A 22721-nucleotide genomic window follows, 5' to 3' on the forward strand; every position below is an offset into this window, starting at 1 on the left:
ATAATCGTTAGACTATAGTTCGGTATATAAAATCCTGAAGGAAATTCGAAATAAAGTTAAATGATAGGCCCCTATATTTTTTTAATTCTTTTATGCAAGTCCACAAACAAATTAAATATTTAAAGATTAGGCCGAACGTTGAAAAAATAGTCTCGCAAGTTGACGCAGCTATTTCGAGCTTAAAAATTTAAATTAAACTTTCTGTAAACATCATGCAGGACATGTTCATCATGATAGTATAAATGAAACAGACCCTGTAAGAAAAAAATAGCTGTAATTTAATAATTGTTTATTAATATAATGTGGTCCTCTGCTAATAGAATATATATGCTATAAAAAAAAATCTGAATCAGGGTGAAGCAGATTTGATACAATACATGGCTGAAGGAACGGGAGGGGGGGGGGCAGGCCCCCTGTAATTTGCTGAAATTTAGGTATACTATAGAAAACATTGCTCCTTTATGCTTGGGCCCCCTCAATAATAACCTCTGATGATCTATTTTTCTTTTGCTTTGGGCCCCCTCAATAATAACCTCTGATAATATATTTTTCTTTTGCTTATTAAAATTTTTTTTGGTTAAAATGTAGCCTCCCCCAACCTGAAACTGAAAAATGTTGTTTGGTTGTGCTCAACCCCCCCCCCCCCCTCCAACTAAATTACGTACGGGCCTATTCTCCATCCCTGAGGTTTTCTTTCACCAAAGAAAGATGAATTGGTAACAGTTCAGATATATATAGCAATATTTACGGAAGGGAATATTCTCGTTTAATTATGAAGATGTGACAGTAACTCAGTCAAAGCCACAGTGAGTGTAACATTTATTTAATATTATTGTTAATGTTTACAAATAGTGAAATACTGATACTATGAAATTTTAATGGATATATAGAAAATATAAAAGTACAACCATTTATTGTAAATCACATACATGAAAAGCTTCTCTTTTTTAAGCAATTGGAAATTCTTCATTTTTTCATGAAATTATTTTATTTCGTATGTATGATAATTTATTTCATATTTTAATTCTGTCAACAAATCATTGTCGCAGCCTAGTTCCCTTCATTATTTTCAGCAGTTCAGTAACAGAGATAAAATAATCATTTGAGGTTTATATCCCCCCCCCCCCTCCCCACCAAATGAAACTGAAAAATGTTTGGTTTTGGTCCCCTTCAACTGAAATTGATTCCTACTTACCATGCTTACAGGCTTAACTATGAAGATATGACAGGGAGAGTAATAACAATAATTGTTCAGACGGATACATATTAAGCTGATATACGTATCAAATTTTAATGGATAGATAGAAATTAATAAACAATTACAACCATTTATTATAAACTACATAAAGATAATTTTTCAAGCAATTTGAAATTCTTCATTTTTTTATGATAATATTTTATTTCGTATATATGTTTATAGGTTTATTCGTATCAACAAATCTGTGTACGAGTTAATAACGCAGCCTGGTTCCCTGCATTTTCAGTGAACCACAGAGAACCAGAATAAGATTGTAGGGAAACAAGCCTTGTTACAAGGTTTGAGGTTTGTTTATTTTATATTTTAATTTACACTTTTAAAAATTATTATTATTATGCAAAAATCTGTGTGCAGATGAATATTTACATTTTAATGTTATAAGTCGTTTTGTGGTTCATATTTGCGGTGACTGTCCCACGTGTGTTTACCAGCTGTTTACCTGTTTACATTCACCTACTGACCTAGAGTCTTCAAAATATACCTTCTGTAATCATGACTGTTGTAATCTTGTTTTTATGTTAGTTTACCATATGTAACTTGACTGTTGTATAGATTTATAGCGATCACTGCAAGCTTTTAATATTTAGGTGAAGAGAAATTTCAGACTATCAATCACAGGCACTTGTTTCATATACGGTGCACCCCTACTTATTTTTACCACAAGGTATCTAACTCAATTTCAGGCACCCCCGCTTCAAGCTCGTATTTTGTTCATGTATCATTATCAATCATTAACCTACTTTAAAATGACATCGTTCGCTTCAAGAGACTTTTTTCTTGTCAAATAAATCGTTTCAGACATCTCTGGTCGAGTCTCTTTATTGTAAAGCACTCATTTATTCCACGAAAATTACCTCGATACATTTTAAGACTTTAGATGGGATACAACTTCCAGTTGAGGGTAGAATAAAACCAGAGACTTCCGAGTATTCCATTCCGAGGTCTCTGGTTTTATCCTTCATTTATAACCCCAACCTCAAATTTGAATCGAAAATTACCTTGATACATTTTAAGACTTTAGATGGGATACAAATTTCATTTTTTTCACAGGTCACGAGGTTTCAACTTAAAAAATAAAAATTCTCACCGTTAAGATATGTTGGAAATTTTAGCTTGATGTGTTGATAATTTGCCAAATTATTATGTAATAAAGGGGACTTTATATGATCACCCGGCGCTGTCGCTTTAGTTCAGTCTTCACAACAATTCTTTTTCAGCACATGCCCTTCGGGCATGTAGACCTATCATTTTTACCCAGCCCATTCAAATTTGTACATGTCCTACTCAAAATTCTTACATTTACCAGTATTGTGCAACAAAAAAAAACCCATTAGGTATAAAGGTTTTATATTAATTTTTTCAGCGTCGTAAACCAACCATGGCCTGTGATTGCCATTTTCTAAAGCGTTTTTGTTCATAAATAACTTTTGAGTTGCATGCTGGTCATTTGTTGGCCGGTTTAGCTGAACTGAATTTCAGAAATGGGATCATGACTGTAGTGCCACAGTATGTGGCATTGATGAACATCTCGTAATTTAGCAAGCAACTTCAAGAAAACAAATAGGTTAAACTAAACACTTCAATGATTAGATTGACAATCATTTGACAGGTTGTATCGAGAATGTAGACAGGCAATCCATCGACATTACATATAGCAACGTTTAAGTGAATAATGGGGGTAGGACAGAGTAAATGGCAAGTAAAGATCGTACAATGAAAGAAGATTCACATATGCCCTCTTCGGACATGTAATTTGGCAATTTTTACATGCCCGGCTGCAAATTTAACAGGTCCCTGGCATTGGACTCCCGGGTTATTTGGAAGACTGTTAGTTTAGTTTCATGAGGTCCGACAACATTGATTCTCAATGTCTGCTCCCTCTACCCCATACACTTATCTTGATAAAATTACATAAATTATATTATTAATTATATAAATTGATATAAATTATATAAACCGGTCTTGTTTATATAATTTTACAATGTCATAAACAGCTGCTTAAGTGCATATAATATTGTACTAAATGGATTTATATATAGGATTAGGGAAAGATCCTCACTTGATTATGGCAGCATATTTAGACCGTAGGAGTTTATTATCTACCACACATGATCAATGTCACTTTTGGACGTGAATGACTTTTGACACCCTAACTTCAGTTCAAATTAACGTTATCTTTATGTGACGTCTCTCTGAATCTTTTTTGGCATGTAACTTGGGTAAAAACAATTAAGTACTCTTGATGCATTTGATTTCTCTTAGCCCGTTTAAACATTTCTAAGGTCTATACCAGTTTTTGCAGGGGCGAAACTATGTAGAAGTTGGAAAAGAAACCCATCCCCTTTTTGACGTATTTGGTTTTCGAGGGGTGAAAATTTTCAATATTACACTCAACTACATGCAATATTTATTATATTATACTGAATGTTTTATACAAATACAAATAATAGTGAACCTTGAGCGCATAAATCTGCGCAGTCACTATTTTTTGGAATATCACCCGTCGTCAAGCAATGTTGACTGTTGCGACACTGGGCGTGGCTTCATTATTCAGCGGATAATAGTGCTTTTTAACAAATATTTCTTGAGGAATCAGATTAATTCATCTAATATACCTGAAAGTACAATATTAATTAATTGTCATCATTTTCCTATACATGTATTAGCATTTTTACTGGTAATGGTTTTGAAATGATAGGAACATGCACTGTTCAAAAAGTCTTAAAATGTTGTTTTGGCTCAATTTCTTTGTTAGATTACTGTGTTGAACTAAGGCAGGTCAATTAAAGTAACATGATCCTATAGATTCCATGTACATTTAGTACTGTAAAGTAGACAAATTTATTGTTCTCACAAGTAGTTCTCAAACATTGATTTAAGTTGGTCTCCTGAAGGATGTAATAATGCAATTGGTCTGCTTAAGGTACAGTGTATAATATAGACATGCATATTTTATTTTGAATTTGTATTATGTCAATCATTAGAAATATATGGATCTTAATTAAAAAACATTGTTTTCATTAGAATTTAAGATATGTATAATAGGCATATATTCTTCATGCTTTTCCATAGTTAAGTCCTTTTTTACAGGGTCTCTGCTAGAATCATGTGGACCCCAGTGTAACAAATCTATGGAAAGAGAGAAAATCTCAGCTCAAGGGTCAACATGTCTTTATTCCAAGAAAGGTAAATTGATAATTTTTTCTGCTAAAATACTCTTTTATAAAATTATAATATCAATGCAAAAGAGTGAACAAACAATGTACCTAACAACATTTTGAAAATGAAAGTGCAATAACAGTTAATAATTATGATCAATCGAATGAATGTTAATAATCCAATCAAAGTCCTTGTTGTATATCATTTTTGCTAGGGCTGTGTATTGAGCAAAAAAAAAAAAAAGAAAAAAAAAAAGAAAGACATTTTTTAATGTGATATGCAATATATTGAATTCTTTAACAATTCTATCAAAAAAGTCTTATAAATCATTATGCATGAATTTTATAAAAATAATAATTGTTTTTTTCTCATTTTTAATTTTTTGTCTCACCGTCTTTAAAAATTACACTTCAAATTCAAACTTTTCTTGACTGTAAAATCAGCATGTTAAGTAAAGTTGTCTATGTATTTTTATGATTTTGTAATAATCATTTAAGATGTGCTACCTCCTTAATGATTATATCATTTTTGATCAGTTTTAATTCAAAACAATTACCGGTAAATATAATCTTTGGTGATTGAAATTCCCAAGTTTTTCACAGAATTACATAAAAAAAACTGCCTGCCCAAAATGTATTGGAATTAAGTTATTTTTAGCTCACCTGAGCCAAAGGCTCAAGTGAGCTTTTCTGATCAAAATTTGTTCGTTGTCTGTCGTCGTTGTCGTAAACTTTTCACATTTTCATCTTCTTCTCAAGAACCACTGGGCCAATTTCAACCAAACTTGTCACAAAGCATCCTTGGGTAAAGGGGATTCAAGTGTGTTCAAATGAAGGGCCACACCCTCTTTCAAGGGGAGATAATTAAGAATTAGTGAAAATTTAGTGGTATCTTTTAAAAATCTTCTTCTCAAGAACCACTGGGCTGTAAAAGTTGAAACTTAGGTGAGACCTTCATTACATAGTGTAGATTCAAGTTTGTTCAAATCATGACCCCCTGGGGTAGGGTGGAGCCACAATGGGGGATCAAATTTTTACATAGGAATATATAGGAATAAATCTTTAAAAATCTTCTCCTCAAGAACAACAAAGCCACGATTAGTCATATTGATATGGAATCATCCTCAGGTAGTGTAGATTCAAGTTTGTTCAAATCATGACCCCCAGGGGTAGGATGGGGCCACAAGGGGGGATCAAAGTTTTACATAGGAATATATAGAAAAAATCTTTAAAAATCTTTTTCTCAAGAACAACAAAGCCACAATTAGGCACATTGATATGGAATTATCCTCAGGTAGTGCAGATTCAAGTTTGTTCAAATCATGACCCCCAGGGGTAGGGTGGGGCCACAATGGGGGATCAAATTTTTACATAGAAATATGTAGGACAAATCTTGAAATTGTTTTTCTTAAAAACAACAAAGCCACAATTAGTCATAATTTATATGGAAGCATCCTCAGGTAGTGTAGATTCAAGTTTGTACAAAATCATGACACCCGGGCAGGGGGGGGGGGCACAATGGGGGATCAAAATTTTACATAGGAATTTTTAGAAAAAAAATCTTTAAAAACCTTTCTCTCAAGAACAACAAAGCCACAATTAGTCATTTTGATATGGAATCATTCTCAGGTAGTGTAGATTAAATTTTGTACAAATCATGACCCCCAGGGGTAGGGTGGGGCCACAATGGGGGATCAAAATTTTACATAGAAATATGTAGAAAAAAATCTTGAAAAATCTTCTTCTCAAGAACAACAAAGTCACAATTAGTCATATTGATGTGGATTCATCCTCAGGTAGTGAAGATTCAAGTTTGTATCAAATCATGACCCCTCGGGGTAGGGTGGGGCCACAAGGGGCGATCAAAGTTTTACATAGGAATATACAGAAAAAAAAATTGAAAAATCTTCTTCTCAAGAACAGCAAAGCCTTGTTAAGTCATATTGATATGGAAGCTTTCTCAGATAGTGTAGATTTAACTTTGTTCAAATCATGACCCCCCAGGGTTAGGGTGGTGCCACAATTGAGGATCAAAGTTTTACATAGGAATACATAGGAAAAAACTTCAAAAATCTTCTTCTCAAGAACAGCAAAGTCATGTTTTGTCATACTGATATGGAAGCTTCCTCAGGTAGTGTAGATTCAAGTTTTTTCAAATCATGACCCCTGGGGGTAGGGTAGGGCCACAATGGGGGATCATAGTTTTACATAAGAATATATAGGGAAAAAAAACTTGAAAAATCTTCTTCTCAGGAACAGCAAAGCCATGTTTTGTCATATTGATATGGAAGCTTCCTCAGGTAGTGTAGATTCAAGTTTGTTCAAATCATGACCCCTGGGGGTAGGGTGGGACCACAATGGGGGATCATAGTTTTCCATAGGAATACATAGGAAAAAACTTCAAAAATCTTCTTCTCAAGAACAGCAAAGTCATATTTTGTCATACTGATATGGAAGCATCTTCAGGTAGTGTAGATTCAAGTTTGTTCAAATCATAAACCCCAGGGGTAGGGTGGGGCCACAATGTGGGATCAAATTTTTACGTAGGAATATATAGGAAAAAATCTTTTCATCAACAGAAAAGCCATGTTTAGTCATATTGATATGGAAGCATCCTCAGGTAGTGTAGATTCAAGTTTGTTCAAATGATGGAGGGGGGGGGGGGTAGGGAGGGTCCACAATGGGGGATCAAATTTTTAATAAGGGAATATATAGCAAAAAAATCTTTAAAAATCTTCTGCTCAAGAACAGTAAAGCCATTTGTTATATTGATATGGAAGCATCCTCAGGTAGTTCAAAATCCAAGCCCCCTCCCCTTTAAACTTTTCTATACTGAAATGATTTGTGCTTTTTCCTAGCCAATGTGCTCAGGTGAGCGTTGTGGCCCATGGGCCTCTTGTTTTTGATACGATATATTCATTAATCTAGATATGTATCGATATACAGGTAAACTTCGGTATCTCGAACACCTGTATGTCGAATACCACGGATATCTCGAAGTGAATCAACGGTCCCAGCCGTTTTTATTATATTTATGATTTTAAAAAACCCCGGTATCTCGAACACGGAAATCTCGAATACCTCGCTTATCTCGAAGTAGATTTACGGTCCCAAGTGCTATAAACTCATGCGTTATCTCGAAGTCCAACAAATTCTCGCTCCACTGAATTCACACCTTAGTACACAATAATCCCATTATGGTAATTTTACGGTCTGTTGAACGTTTCCGTTAGGTCTAGCACAGGCTTCATGGGACCATTGCTGATAATCACACCTTATTAGTCCCAAGCTGTTGTTTTTGGTAGTTAAATTTAATTACGCAGGCCAGGTGATTTGGAGGTGTTAATAAAATGCACTCTCAGAGATACTATGACACGATAATGAAACAGCAGCTTGGGGACGATTACTGTACTAGAAATTTAAATTATCGAAAATACACGCTTATACACATCATTACATATCAAAGTAAACACTGAACACATCAAAGTGATATTGACCTCAAGAAATTAAACAATTAAAGACATTATTTTGAGTATAAAAGTCAGTACCAAAAATCAAATCTTCAGTAAATATCATGTCCGATAAGGCAGTCTAACGAAGGACCCGGTAGCCAACCAGAGGGGATAGTTAGATTATCTGACCGTAGTGGAAAAAGAAAACTTAAAGTTCATACAATCGAAACAAAGTTTGCTTTTGTTTATTCATATTGGCAATTTCAATAAATTATTGTAGAACGATAATTCCTGTTGTTACATTTAGGCATGTGGGTATCTGTACATATCCTGTTAAAGTCTTTGTGTATCACATTATATCATGATATACTTCGGACAAATTAGTACACCCGTAGTTTTGAATACAATTCATACATTGATTTCATTTGCCACAATGGTCTCTTTAATATTGCAATAATGCATTTGGTCTTCCTAATGCATGTATAATGCAGGTACTGTATATATTCTATGTCCAGCTTATAGGTGAGTCATAAAAAGATTAGTATTTTGAAACCAGGTTAAAACATCAGAGCATTGATTTGAAATTGTCAATTGATTCTGGCAAAAAGTTGTACCAATTTATAAGCGGGTCAATAGCAAATCCCTCCAAAATAACCTCAAAAAATACAACTGACTTATAGGTGGACCACCTTATAGGCAAGTATATATACGGTATAGTTTTTGTTGAATTTTGCTAACAGCAAAACACTATGAATAATGAATTTTGGAAAAAAAAGATTATTAAGTTTAATGATGCATGTATGTAGTATAGAAATATTGTTCATATGCCTGTACATGGTACAAATATGCATTTTACAGAGTGTACATATGCCAGAATCATATGGACCGCAGACTGGCCCTGGTGATTCCGTTAAGAAAAAAGAGGAAAAATCAGTGCTTGTGCTCATTGGTCATTGGACAAAGGTAACTAGATTTATTTCATGAAACTAAACATGTAAATTACTAGGATATTAAAATATCACAATTAAAATACATGTACTGATTTATTTATATATATGATTGCGCCCATGACAAAAGGGCCTTATGGCAATTTTGTTAAAACAGAGAAATAACGTCATAAAGATATGACGTTGCAGACGGTGAGCGTCGACGCAGATTTTTTTTATCCACGTGTTTATTTACGTTTTGACACGTCTAGCTCAAGTCTTGTTCTCAACATTGAAATAATTATTCATTTTCATTTATATCTTTAATTCAGGTCTTGATCTTCTAGTCCACTGATATTAATCAAAATACATGTATTTAGAATTTTATTCGAGACCCGTTTCTTTACTACATGTTATTGTAGCTTTATACGTCTCTGATCTGGGCTATGCATTTCCTATACACATAGATCTACATGTATAGAAGCTTCAGACTAGGTGATTTTCTGGATAATTGAATATGGATGAACGAATGCGATTTTGATATATAGACAAATTGAAGTTATTTGTTAGACACGGGTATATTATCAAAATATTGCAGAGGAAATCGTTTTCCTGTATAAGATCCGCCCCACCATTCTCAACACATCGATCATGTAAACATTGAAGCATTGGTACATCGTGCATAAATTTTTGTTGTAAAACGCTTTAATTGCCAAAAATTTGAAACTGATCACACTTCTTCCAACAGAAAAGAAAAGTATTCTTGTAAGTTTTCACAAATCTAGCAAAAGTACGAACGAATGACAGACGTGATATTTGTCATCTCTCTCGAGAGATGACACATTAAGTTTGATTTCGGATGTGAAGTCCCAGTGTAAGCTGCCATTAATCAATCGGCAATCCTCGGCTGATTCCAATACGCTCCATACAAAAAGTTGGCACGAGCCACCCGAGGAGCACCGAGTGGCCCTTAATAAGCGATGATGCGATTTTCTAAATATATCGATAGAGATGTAAACAATGAGCGATCTGTCTTATTATTGATTTAAAGAAAACAAGCTGCACAGGAATCAGAGAGAGTCAGACACACAGGATCGCCTGGGTGGTGGTGGGTCTTCAAAATATATGTTCTTATGTAGTCATCTAGGCCATTGCGTAAATGATGGTCAGCACTCGATAGAATGTTCTAACTAGGTCAGCGCGTGTGTATCAAAAATCATTATAGATCCTCTGCAGCCGAGGCGTGGATCCAAGAATTAACAGAAAAACAACATCAAAGTTAAAACATTTACATTAGTACTCGCATTAACTGATATGAATTGGAGGTGAAAACTTTAATTTTTTTGGTACATTAGTCATTCTATAACTTGCTGCCATTTTTAAATAATACAAATTTTATTCAGCGAATGTATTATGAGGAAAGACATTTTAGAAATTAAAAGCACAGGCTAAGCGGAGACATAAATGTCAAAATAAATAAGAAGCTACAGGCGTCGGAAGAAAGATCACAAAGAATCATTATATGAGTATTTTCTTGCATGTCTACACTTTTCTTTTTCAGGATTTATAATTAAAGAAATTCGCGATCAATGTTTTGCAATCATTTTCTTTATGCGGTTTCAAATTGCATTAATGGCTAAAAAAAAAAAAAAAAAAAAAAAAAAAAAAAAAAAAAAAAAAAAAATAATAATAATAATAATAATAAAAAGAGTCATCAAATCACTTCTCCTATATTATTGAAATGAAGCCAATATTATAATATATTCCTAAAACAGCCGTAAATTCAGGGTTGGCAAATTGGGACTCTTTTTTCAGATAATTTGTAAATGCTTAATTTTAGCTGATAGCATGTAAATGTTATTACTTATCTCTATTTAAAAGCATGTGAGCGTTATTTCTTTGGATAAGCTATGTAGAAAGTGCCTCGTAGCTGGCCCGGCAATCAAATCAGAAGCTATTGTTTTTTAATGATTGACAGGCGGTATACTATTGATCTTGAATTAGATAGATTTTGGGGGCGTTAACATAAAATTGGGTGTTTAAAGTAGGCTTGACATTGTATGTGCTTTACAAGTTAATTACGTTGATGGCAGTTTTCACTCTTCTATGCTGTATTTCGTCAGCACCGTGCGCATGTGCTTACATGTATATTTTATAAAGCGTTAAAAGTTTATTCTGAATAGTAAACGGTTTTGATGTAAGTGTAGTTCAATTTCCCCTTTATATCCCCAAGGGCTCAATGGCCATATCACTCAAAAGAATGAGAATATCTTTAGAAAGGGTCGGACTTATTTAAGTTAGCGCTTTATAAACTTTTTATCTGCTGTCAGAGTAAGCAGTTGGATCAAAAGGAACGCATAGGTTTTACCCATCTTCTTGTAAAAAATGTTTACAAATTTTACGAATACTGCTTAGTGGTTACATTTTTAAATACATTGTACAAAAAATATTTGTAATTAATAAAAAATATTTTCACGTAGATTTAGTGTTACAGACACGTGTCATCAGGAGGGCACCTCTCAATTTATTTAAACATTAAAGGGGCCTGGACACAGTTGCAATGTTTACATTTTTAAAAAAAATTCTTTATGTTTATTCAAAAAATAACTTCAATTTAATTTGAATTGATCTTACGTGAATATTCTTAGAATTGAATGACAGCGACATTCTTCATAATATCACATCAAACACCTGTGTTTGTTAACAGGGCACAAGCTCTGTTTATACCCCCCGCTTGAAAAGTGGGAGGATATATAGTGATCGGGGTGTCCGTCAGTCCGTCTGTATGTACGTCCGTCCGTCCGTCTGTTACGCTTTGGGGTACCCATCTCTTATCCTCAACTCCTCTTATACCACTGAATGAAATTTAATGGGACTTTCAAAGATTCTTTATTACATAGTGCCATTGTGCACCTCCTATTTTACTTTTTGATCCGACACATATTTCGGGTCCCCAATAGCAAAACATAGACTTTGCCATTATAATCATATGGGAGGCGGGGGTATCATTTTGTGAGCTCACTGCTAACTCTAGTGTTGTTATTGTTTACATTTTACGGGGTGTGTTCAGTATTTTTAGTCTGCACATATCACTGATCACGGACTGACAATACTGGCGAGTTGGTTTTGATTTCTGGCATTTCTACTCTAAACTTTCTGGATCATGGTTTTCATATTTTTCATTAATGCTCAACAAAATTTGTACTTTTCTGAAGGTTCATAAACTCTCTGCTCATTCATATAAAATGTTTCTTTAACTCTTATGATTTTCCGAAGGAAATGTAAATGCTAAGTAAAATTCAAACAATTATAGCATGGCTTGCGGGGCAAAATTGGACAAAAAAGACACTTCAACTTGACAAATTTATAAAGGGATAATAGACATTTTTGTCATTAAGAGTTATCTCTCTTATCAGAGTATCGATGTACCCTAAGTATTATGGATAAAGTTAACTTTGTGAAAGTGCAAGGATATGTGTCAGTCAAAAGCGTCCCAACTTTGTAGTTTTAATAATTTCCAGATAAAAGAGGTTTCTAAACACGATTTTAATATATTTCGGTGTGAAATGCTTTAGCAACATATGAATAATGATATTATTTAGAAAAGTTTAGAAAATATGATCTTCAAATCCGTCTCCCAGCCCTCTAACCTTTTACTGTTGTAATTGTTCACTGCAAGCCCCCCCTCCCTTATCCACACTTTTTGTTGGGGTATAGTCATGTCTTCCCCAAATAAATGTGTTTTTCGAAAAAATCAAAAAGTTAAAAGCTTCCCTTCCCATCCACAACATAGGATTTTGGAGTTTGAACACTACCCTTTATTTTTCAGGTAAGTTGTATTTTTTTTTTCTAACTGCCACTCCCCTTCCCTAAAAAAAAATAGAAAAATCTTCTGCCTGTAATAGCTGAGAAAAAATGTTACATTCCACTGTTTATTCTGTGACATAAATGAAACCAAAGAGATGACATTTCAGGCTTTCTGGAAAGCCAAACTTGTATTTTTAAGAACTATAAATAAAAACAAGAGAGGTAACTCTGACAAGCAAGATACTAGAGAAGTACCAGAAAGGCACTTTCTATTTTTTTTAACACCATTCAAAATCAACATACTCATACAAATTTGCTTCCGTAGTATAAAAAATATTTTTCAAAAATCTTACTTATCATCAGTTAAAAAAACGTTTTAATTGTAAGTATTATATTTATATTTTCTTCAAAAGTATTTTTGAAAGCTCATGGAACTAGCTGCTGTCAAAGTGAAAGAGAAAAAAATATATAGAATAAGAAATAGATGCTACATTGAACCAGACTTTCATTTTTTTAAATCTGTTACATGTGCTTCCATTTATTCTAACATGAAATTATTTTTTAAAATAACTTGAATTTTTAATTTTTTTCAGTAATAATGATCATAAATTTAAATAAAATAAAATGAAATTTAAAAAAAAAAAATTGTTTCGTCTTATTTTTGTTGTTGCCACTTCCGATGTAAGTACTTGAAAACAAACAAAAACTACCGAATGAAATAGCATTGTTCTAATTGTTCTAGCTTAAAAAAAAGTTTACATGTATGTATACCTGATGTGTGGGAGAGAGAGAGAGAGAGAGAGAGAGAGAGAGAGAGAGAGAGAGAGAGAGATGTTACATTAAATCAAGTTTATTTACACAATGTGAAATGTGAAACTTTAATGAAAAGGCGAATTTTCAAAAACACAACAATATCGTATTATGAAAAGAAATCTCTATCTTTTTTTTTCTTTTGCTGTCTGTTTATTTTCAGTAACTCGAAAATATAACATTTTGGTACTCGTGTTGTGCATAAAAAAAGTTCAAAGGTTTTAGCTTTATCTGCAGTTTTTAGTCACTTAAAAGTCAAATATATGTAATCCTTGTCATTCATAGAATGTCATTACAGTTCTATTATCAATATAAAACTCGTTTCTTATTGAAATAATAATCTCAGTTATCGGGTTAGTATGATATTGCTTAACTTGTCGTTGAATTATGTAAACGGGCTGATTTTGTTATTTCGATTTCTTGAAATAAATCTTGTTAAGATAAAATTGTATTTAAACATGCATTGTACAAATTAAATTAAATGCTAAAAATATACTGCACAAAAGACTATGTTTGCAAGTTTTTATTTTTGTGGCAGTGCAAGGAGACCGGGGTAGAGGGCCAGGGTCATTTTATATTACCGGGACCTAACTACTTTACAGTGTATCTGTAAAGCTTTACAAGGATAAGCATATCCAAGTCTCTGGCATGGGGCCAGAATGGAATTTTTATATTGTAAAACTTCATATACAATAACATTTGAAAACAATAACATTAGAATTTCATACGATAAAGAAGCCGCGAGAAATGGGGGGGGGGGGGGGAGGGGGGATTCTACACACACCATCACATAACAATATTTACATGTACCTAAATGTGTGCCACATCGTAAAAATTTGTCATTTAAAAACTCAGCCAGTCAAGGAATATTATGAACCAGTCGCATTTAACTGACTGGATATATAAAACTTTCAATTAATTTTTACACCCCCCCCCCCCCCCCCCGCCGAAAAAATTCTATTAATTAATCTGCATGTCATTGATTCATAACGACAACATATATATAATTATGTTATATTTAAAGTACGAGTTTCCTACTGTATCGGAGATACAGGGCGGGGCTTAAGCCGAGAGCGGGCCCCGCCCTGTATCTCCGATACAGTAGGAAACGTGTATTCTAAATGACTTGTGACATGACCTTTCTTATGACCTCGCTAATTTACATGTGTATTTAGGTATATATCTCTCAACCAATCAGATGATTTTGCAGAAAGTTGATTTAGTACCCCATTTTAAGCAATCGCAACTGAAATGCCGAGAGAGGTGGACGTGCAGGTATCTATCAATTTGAATAATTATAATTATGAGATGCATTATATAATATGTTTTCGCAAAATTTAATTTATATTTGATTGCGTAGGTTTTTTCCTTTCTATTAAGCTGTTGCTGATTTTTTTTTAAATCTAAGCTACGAATTTAGTGCAAAACATTTTGATACATAAGAATCATATATGGGAATGTATTTGAAGCAAAAATGTTCCGGGGAGGTTGTATTCTTGGCTCCAAATTGAAATAAACAGATGTAAGAAAGGGTGCATATTACCTTCATGTTTGAAACAAAGTATTGAGGAACCAAAGGCAGATCCAGCACTCACTCGCGCGCGTCGGTATCCCCTCCCCCTTTTGATTTTTTTCTTTATGACTTTCGTAAATTATGTTTGCTTAACTTGTATACATTTTTAATTTATCAACACGAAACGATCACGCACATATAGTGTCAGGCCTGATTATGAACCCCCCCCCCCCCCCCCACGAAACCCCCGATTTTGCAGTTTGAACATTTTCTTTTTTTTGGAAGAAAACCATTTTGTGTACTGCCCCCACTCCCTCCTTTCTAAAATTTTTGAATCCTCCACTGGCAACTTTAGGTTGTAAAATTCTATTCTTACTTCATTTCAAATTTGGAAATACTAACAGCGTATCATGTGATTTGATTGATTCTTATCTATATTATTTAATATACGGATTCAGTTTTCCGTCATCACTAAAAATATCGTTGATATTTTGCAGATACAGTACAGTTTCTGCTCATTTGCATAAGAAATGCCCACTAAAAGTGTTCTGTATCGCAGTTATTGTACGGCTGACTTCAAAGGAAAACTCGCCGGGTCATGTCACAATTATGATTTATTTCTTAGAAAAATCTATTTGATATTAATTTTTAAAAAATGACATATTGATTTCATTCAAAGTTCGGATAAAATTTGTTGAAATGACAATAAAATACCCGATATCTATTAATACCCAGTGTATACATGTTCTTCTAAAACCATTTAATTTTACAAAATCAAACAAAATCGTTATACTAGGACGCAATTTTTCTCATGATTAACTAGATTTGATAGCAGTTAAGTTTCCAGTTCCAGGCATGTGGAGCTCATGATCGCTGTTTGTTTTGAAAATTACCCTGCTCATATACATGTACGTAAGGAGAGAGTTCAGGGTGCAAAAATAAATTGAGGAATTATTTCAATATTATTTCAAACCTAACCAAATGACGTATTTTGAGGTTATGGGGTTGGTGGTGGGAAGGCATCCCCCCTGCACACCTAAAATGTAGGAAGATTTTAACAACCCTCGTATGCTATTAAACTCATGTTAACTACAAGTATTGCAGGTTTCTCAAACGATTATTACACGAGATAAATACTTTGGTTTTGAGAGAATAAATTGATATTGAACAGAGGCCGCTTGCTTCTCGGGTTTTCTTGACATTCCAGTATAGTGAATTGTAAAACAATCAAACGAACAAACACTCATAATTCTATACACCACTGCATGATGGATAATAGTTAATACAACTATTTATTATTACATTATACAATTATTAAAAGAGACAATGACTCAAAAATGTTTCTGGAAATGCTCAATAACATACATTTATTACCGTAGTAACATTACAATGCAAAGTGAAAGTCATGTTCACTCTGAAAACTTTTGACGTTGGTGCGAAAGTAACATGACGTCATTGTTTACCTGTTAAAGTATCATTGATATAAATGAAGAAAAACCCTACTTAGAGTTGACTTAGGGCCATAAAAATTCAGATTTGGCAACTTCTAACCTTGCTCTATTAATATCCATGAAAAACTTAAAATGTGTAAAAATTGCCATAAGGGCCCTTTTCCCATGGGCGCAATCATATATATATGGATATCAGTTGGTCTCCTTGATGGAGTTAAATGCATTTGTTATCCCTTTTAAGTGGATCATTTAAATATTATGCAGTTTATTTAGAAGCTCTTTATTATCTGCACTGTTCACTTTTACAGGGTGAATGCCAGAATTTTTTCAAAAACAGTCTGAATCTGACATGGAAAAAATGAAGAAAAACAGCCTTCCTGTTTATAAATCTACATTCTGACAAAGGGTAATTTTGTTTAGTTCAATTAGAAGTGCACATTTAATTTCAGTTGCTTTCCTTAATGATATAGCATTTTTTATTCCCTTATGAACAATATGTATACTTGTAAAGCATGTATCACAAAATCTTCTGCAAACAAAGTTTTGGGTGTAGAGTGTTTGTTGTTTAACGTCCCTCTTGAGAATTTTTCACTCATATGGAGACGCCACCACTTGTCAGTGGAGAGCTGCAAATTTTTGTCCTATACTCAGCACTTACGGCCATTGAGCATTGAGGGATCTTTATCGAGCCAGCACCTACTGTGACATGGGACCTCGGGTTAATACCTCTGTCTCATCTGAAGAACGGGTCTCCATGTCCCACAGTGGGATTCAAACTCGCGATGTAAGGATCAGCTTCTTTCTCCGCAACTCTAGAGTAGATGCTCTAACCACTGCATCTGCTCTACTTTGGCAACTTTGGGAGTATATAAGCATAGGAATCATCATGTCCATCTGTCTGTTCATGTGTTTGGCCACTTTTATGATTAGTTTTTTTGTTCCAATTCTGGCTGAGATAAATTGATTTAAGTCATCTAAATACAAACAAATTAAGGGAAATTACTATGGTATTGGAATGAACTTTTTGGAATACTGTCTAATTGTTCCATTGTAGTTGGTTTCTTTAATGTTGAAGTAATGCATCTGGTCTTCCTAATGCATGGCATACACTGTATGCATGTGTAATGTTAAAGTTGGCTGAATGTAAAACAGTTCTTGCGTTATGACAAAGGTAAATAGATTTAGTTCATGTAACTAAACATGTAAATTATTAGGGTATTAAAATCTCAAGTTTTGAATACTGATTTACATGTGGAGAGTAGTTGGTCTCCTTAATGCAGTAATAATACATTTGGTCTCCCTTATGCATACTGTATATTGTATAAATTTAATGACTGACATGTACGAGGGTTGATCCAAAAGTTCATGGAATTTCTTCATATTTTATTTATTTATTAGTGAAAGTGGTTGAATACTGATTTACATGTGGATAGTAGTTGGTCTCCTTAATGCAATAATAATACATTTGGTCTCCCTTATGCATTCTGTATATTATATAAATTTAATGACTGACATGTACGAGGGTTGATCCAAAAGTTCGTGGAATTTCTTCTAGTGTTGTACCGATAATCAGAAAACATCGATTGTCGACAAAAAAAATGCTACTGATTCCAATGATCGATTATAGTTTTTCATAATCAATCATCGGAAACATACTTCTAATACAATACATTCCGGAATTATCCATTTCTGGTTTAAAATTTATTTCTTCTTAATGAAAGAAAATGGCATCTGCATCTGATACTAGCCAACTAGCACGAAGCAGAGGTGATTAAGAACTGAAGATGCATATATAGGGCCTAAAAAAAATTATTTTTGTTTCCTGTAATAACCCGACCGACCCATTCAATTTACCCCCGGGTGAATTTTTTTTCTGCCAAATCTGTGTTTGCTCTTTGGTTTGATCAATCAGCTGATTCTTTTTATTCAAAAAATATTAATTGTATCTTTTATCTGAGATATAAAATATGCAACTTAGTCAACATTTACCTTAAATATAGCGTGATCAATTCCCCCCACAACTTTTTGAAGTTCGTTTTCTGCCGCTAGGCAGCCATGTTGGGTGTCCACTGTAAATATTTTTAGGTCTAGAAAGTGTAAAAGAAGCAAAACAACAAAGAAAATAATATATTATGTATTTTATATATTCATGTTAAAGAAATAAATGAAATTATTGTAATAGTCTGCTTTTTGTATACAAAACTATGAAGAAATCCAATTATAATCGGTGAAATCGCATCAGAAGCAGTAACCAATTCCAACCGATGATCGATTATGAAAATTAACCGATGTCTCATCACTAATTTCTTCATATTTTTTTTTATTTATTAGTGAAAGCGGTTGAATACTGATTTACATGTGGAGAGTAGTTGGTAAACTTAATGCAGTAAAAATACATTTGGTCTCCCTTATGCGTACTGTATATTATATAAATTTAATGACTGACATGTACGAGGGTTGATCCAAATGCTTATGGAATTTCTTCATATTTTTATTTTTTTATTAGTGAAAGTGGTTGAATACTGATTTACATATGGATAGTGGTTGGTCTCCTTAATGCAGTAATAATACATTTGGTCTCCCTTATGCATACTGTATATTATATAAATTTAATGACTGACATGTACAAGGATTGATCCGAAAGTTCATGGAATTTCTTCTTATTTTATTTATTTATTAGTGAAAGTGGTTGAAAATTACAAATAAAAATATAGACACTTGTTGAATTTTTTTAATTAAAAAATATTTTAAATATTAATGATAGTAACTCTATGGCAGTTGCCATAGCAAAGGATGTTTTAAAATGCAGGGGAGACATTTACTCGTTCATTATCATTTTAATTCTTAATACGTGATATAAGAAAAAACCTGCGCTAAGTGGCAAATAAAATGAGAATTTTGTCATTATTACGATTGCTTGACCACTAATATACCTGTCTGTGAGAGTTTTACTGATTTAACTTGATATTTAGATTATTAGTTGATGATTTCTTGTTCATCTTTTAATTGTTAGAGAACGTCACATTTCAGTCAAGTTATAAGTTTTGTTAAAATCTTAGGAACACTCTGACTTAAAGGGGTATACTACTGATACAGGCTGGAGAAAAATGCATTTAGCAACTGATTTTCCAGTGGCGTGAGAAATTTAAGAACAATAGAACTTCCATGGAGGTTGATTAAAGGTGTGGCTGCTTTTGGAGGGTCTGTTTTTCTCGTAGACAAATTAAGCGTTGATGGATGTTGACCACTGACGTACTGTGCTTGACTTTGCTACTGAAATTGGAACATCATATGGAAAGATGGGGAGTATTTTTGAAATATGAGTGTAATGTAAAGATAAGTCGATTGGTGGATACCCAGGCTTTTCTTGAGAGAAAAAAAGAGAAAAAGGCAGAATATTCTGTAGAATTACTTAGTTGAATTGAACATGAGGGTGAGATGCTCCTATAACATGACATGACATACTTAACTTGACGTTACGTCGAAGTCTCCCCCGGATTTTACAACTATCAGTGTTCAGAAAGCTCATGTGACCTTATTGGTAATTGGAACGTGGTGAAATTTTCCAGTATTGTTGCATAATGACTCTATATTATAAATATGCCTATTGTTTGCTTTCATCAAATCACAATAAAATTTTAGAAATAATTAAATTCCATGAACTTTTGGATCAACCCTCGTATTAGAAAAAAGATGGATCTAAGATTGAACAGGTTATAATTCACCTGAGTCATTTAAATTACTTATTGCTATCTGTTCTTGTTCAGTCATCATGTGTCAAGTATTGTCTGTAAACTATTGAACATTTTCAGCTTCTTTTCTGGAACCAGTTTCAACTAATTTCTCGGTTGAAGTACTGTATAGGGGATTAATTTCAGGGGTTGTAATTTTCATGTTTTTCTCTCCTCTGACACGATCGCGGTTCGTTGAATTCGCAGAATCGGTATATAACTAAGGTTACATGTACCTCCCTTCAATGTCTATATCCGTTTAATCCATAGCATAGCTAGAAGGCATTAATCAGCATTATGTATTCACTTCACGAACAACAGGGTAGATTTATATATACATCAGCAAGTTCAATAGTTATTTGAATGATTTTTTAAAACCAAAATGTCGATAAAAACATGATAATGCAGGTAACAAATACACGTCGTAACATAGTTACGTACGGGTATTCAAAACCCATGACCCTAGTGTTTTGATTGATGAAACATGTAGCGTTGGCTATTAAAACAGTTTTTTTTTTAAACAAATACAGGTTATTATCTGCTGGGTGATCTAAATTAATGTCGAGCATTTTAATTAAAATAATTGAATGACAAGTATGATTCGTAATTACTGAAATGACTATGCACTGCACGTATATTTACCTATGATATCGTAGTCTATTCTCAAATTTCCAAATATAACATGTAGGTTATTGAAAACTTATTCACTGTTTCTTGAATTCAAGGATTTATTCACACCGTGAATATAGCGAATATTAACACCACAATTTATTTTCCCCCTATACAGTATACAAACTTAATATAGAAATGATTTTATCGACTTTCTCAATCTATCCTGAATTTAAAAATGTAAATATAAGCATTTAATTGTAAATATTAAACATTTAGCATCTCATAACCAGAGTTGGAAATTACTGACTGCCCGAGGCAGTCTGTTTTTCAGGTAGGCAGGGACAAACTTTAGATTAACCTCGGTGGTCGGGGTCATTTAAACAGGTAGTTCCTGTTTTCCTCCTTTTTTTTCAGGGTATAGTAAGTCTATAGAAATTAAGTAAAATATAGTATATCAAAGGAACACTTCTATTTAAAAATATGAGATGACCTATAGGACCAATATTGGTTTCAGTCTTTAGAAAAAGCTTACCGATATATGTTCCGGTCACTGACTTTAGGTCACATGTGTGTAGTTTCTTGTTTCTCATGTATTGCTTTAGTTCTACATTAATGGTAATCTAACAACCAAGCTTTATGATAAACGTGATGACTTTAATTTTTCAATCGTCAACTTCCCTTACTTATTCAGCAATATACCTTCATCACCTGCATACGGGGTTTATATCTCTCAGTTGATTCCATACACAAGAGCATCCACTTTTGCCGAATGATACTTCTTGTGCTATTTTACCCGAGAAAAAAATCGAATGAAGTTGTATAGATACCTGTATCCATAGTGATCAAACTAAGAAATTTGCATGCTTGCGTTTGAAATAATACAATAACTATTAACATTAGTTCCTTTAAATTTTAAAATGAAAAAAAGTGTATTTAGGTGGCTTTCAATACCAGTACCATTGTCTTGCATGAATGTTCAAAATGTTTGACACTTTTATTTATGATGACATTTTAACGACACTAAACTCTCCTAACCATCCCGTGTTCCTAAAACCAATACATACAAACTTCTCTATGCGGCTTGACTTTGATATAATGATACAAAACATGGTTATGTTTTACAGTGAGCATCTTTGAGGAATGTTTACCTGGGTAGAACTCACGTGACTACCAGTATTTTAAATAATTTATTCCACGGGTGGGTTCAACATAGGTCATACAGGTAAATAGCTCTTGCTTGTTATAGGAAAAACATTGAACTTTTCATACATTTTTAATATTTTAAGTACAAGCCTAATCATGTACAAATTTCCTACTTTAACACAAGTTCTATAAATGTATAATGCATTTTTTGTCAATCGCACAAGTTTGTACAATGTTAGGCTGACAATAAACAAAAGCTTTGAAATGAATGACCGTCCTCGATTTACTATAAAAAATCACGAATGTCGGCTGACCCCTACCACATTGTATGGCTTTGCTCTTTGTATATTCATGAATTTCAGCGATAAAATTTGTTGAATCTTATGGTTTAGATATCAATTAATGATCTGAGATGGAAAATTATGCTTAATTTAATTCTTCATTTTGTCACATTTTACCGGGGCCCATAAGTGCACTTGCCCCTAGTGTTTATACAGGTAAAAAGTTTGAAAAAATAAAAATGTGCCAACAAATGGTTTCGAACCAGGACACTAAAAATGTTCATGGTGAGAGTCTGCGGTCTATCGTTCTGGGCTATGCTGACTATGAGGACATTTGTAATAAATATAAACCAGTATGATAGAAATAGGTTTTCACGTTTTTTGTAGTTTTTTTTCTATGAATTTCGACCCTAGGCACCTCTAAAAGAACCTTGTTTTAAATAATTGCTTACTAGATCAAAATCTATCAAAATTTCATAATTTAATTTAGAGGCAGGCAAAGGGTGATTATATTGCATCCATCGGGTATAATTTTCTTATCAGAAAATTGTAGAGATATGCAAGGTTAATTAATGACAA

General features: G+C 33.3%; 1 long non-coding RNA gene across 1 annotated transcript; it reads left to right on the forward strand.

Annotated features, from left to right (window-relative positions):
* The first annotated feature begins 1419 nt into the window (after nucleotides 1-1419).
* On the forward strand, nucleotides 1420-8826 carry LOC133203415 (uncharacterized). The gene is made up of 3 exons (XR_009723410.1): nucleotides 1420-1543; nucleotides 4349-4444; nucleotides 8727-8826. It is a non-coding gene; the product is annotated as an uncharacterized LOC133203415 (long non-coding RNA).
* Nucleotides 8827-22721: the final 13895 nt, after the last annotated feature.

Source organism: Saccostrea echinata, unplaced genomic scaffold, assembly GCF_033153115.1.
Source record: "Saccostrea echinata isolate AGI-Se365-2 ecotype Australia unplaced genomic scaffold, CSIRO_AGI_Sech_v1 ptg000050l, whole genome shotgun sequence".
Lineage (NCBI taxonomy): Eukaryota > Metazoa > Mollusca > Bivalvia > Ostreida > Ostreidae > Saccostrea > Saccostrea echinata.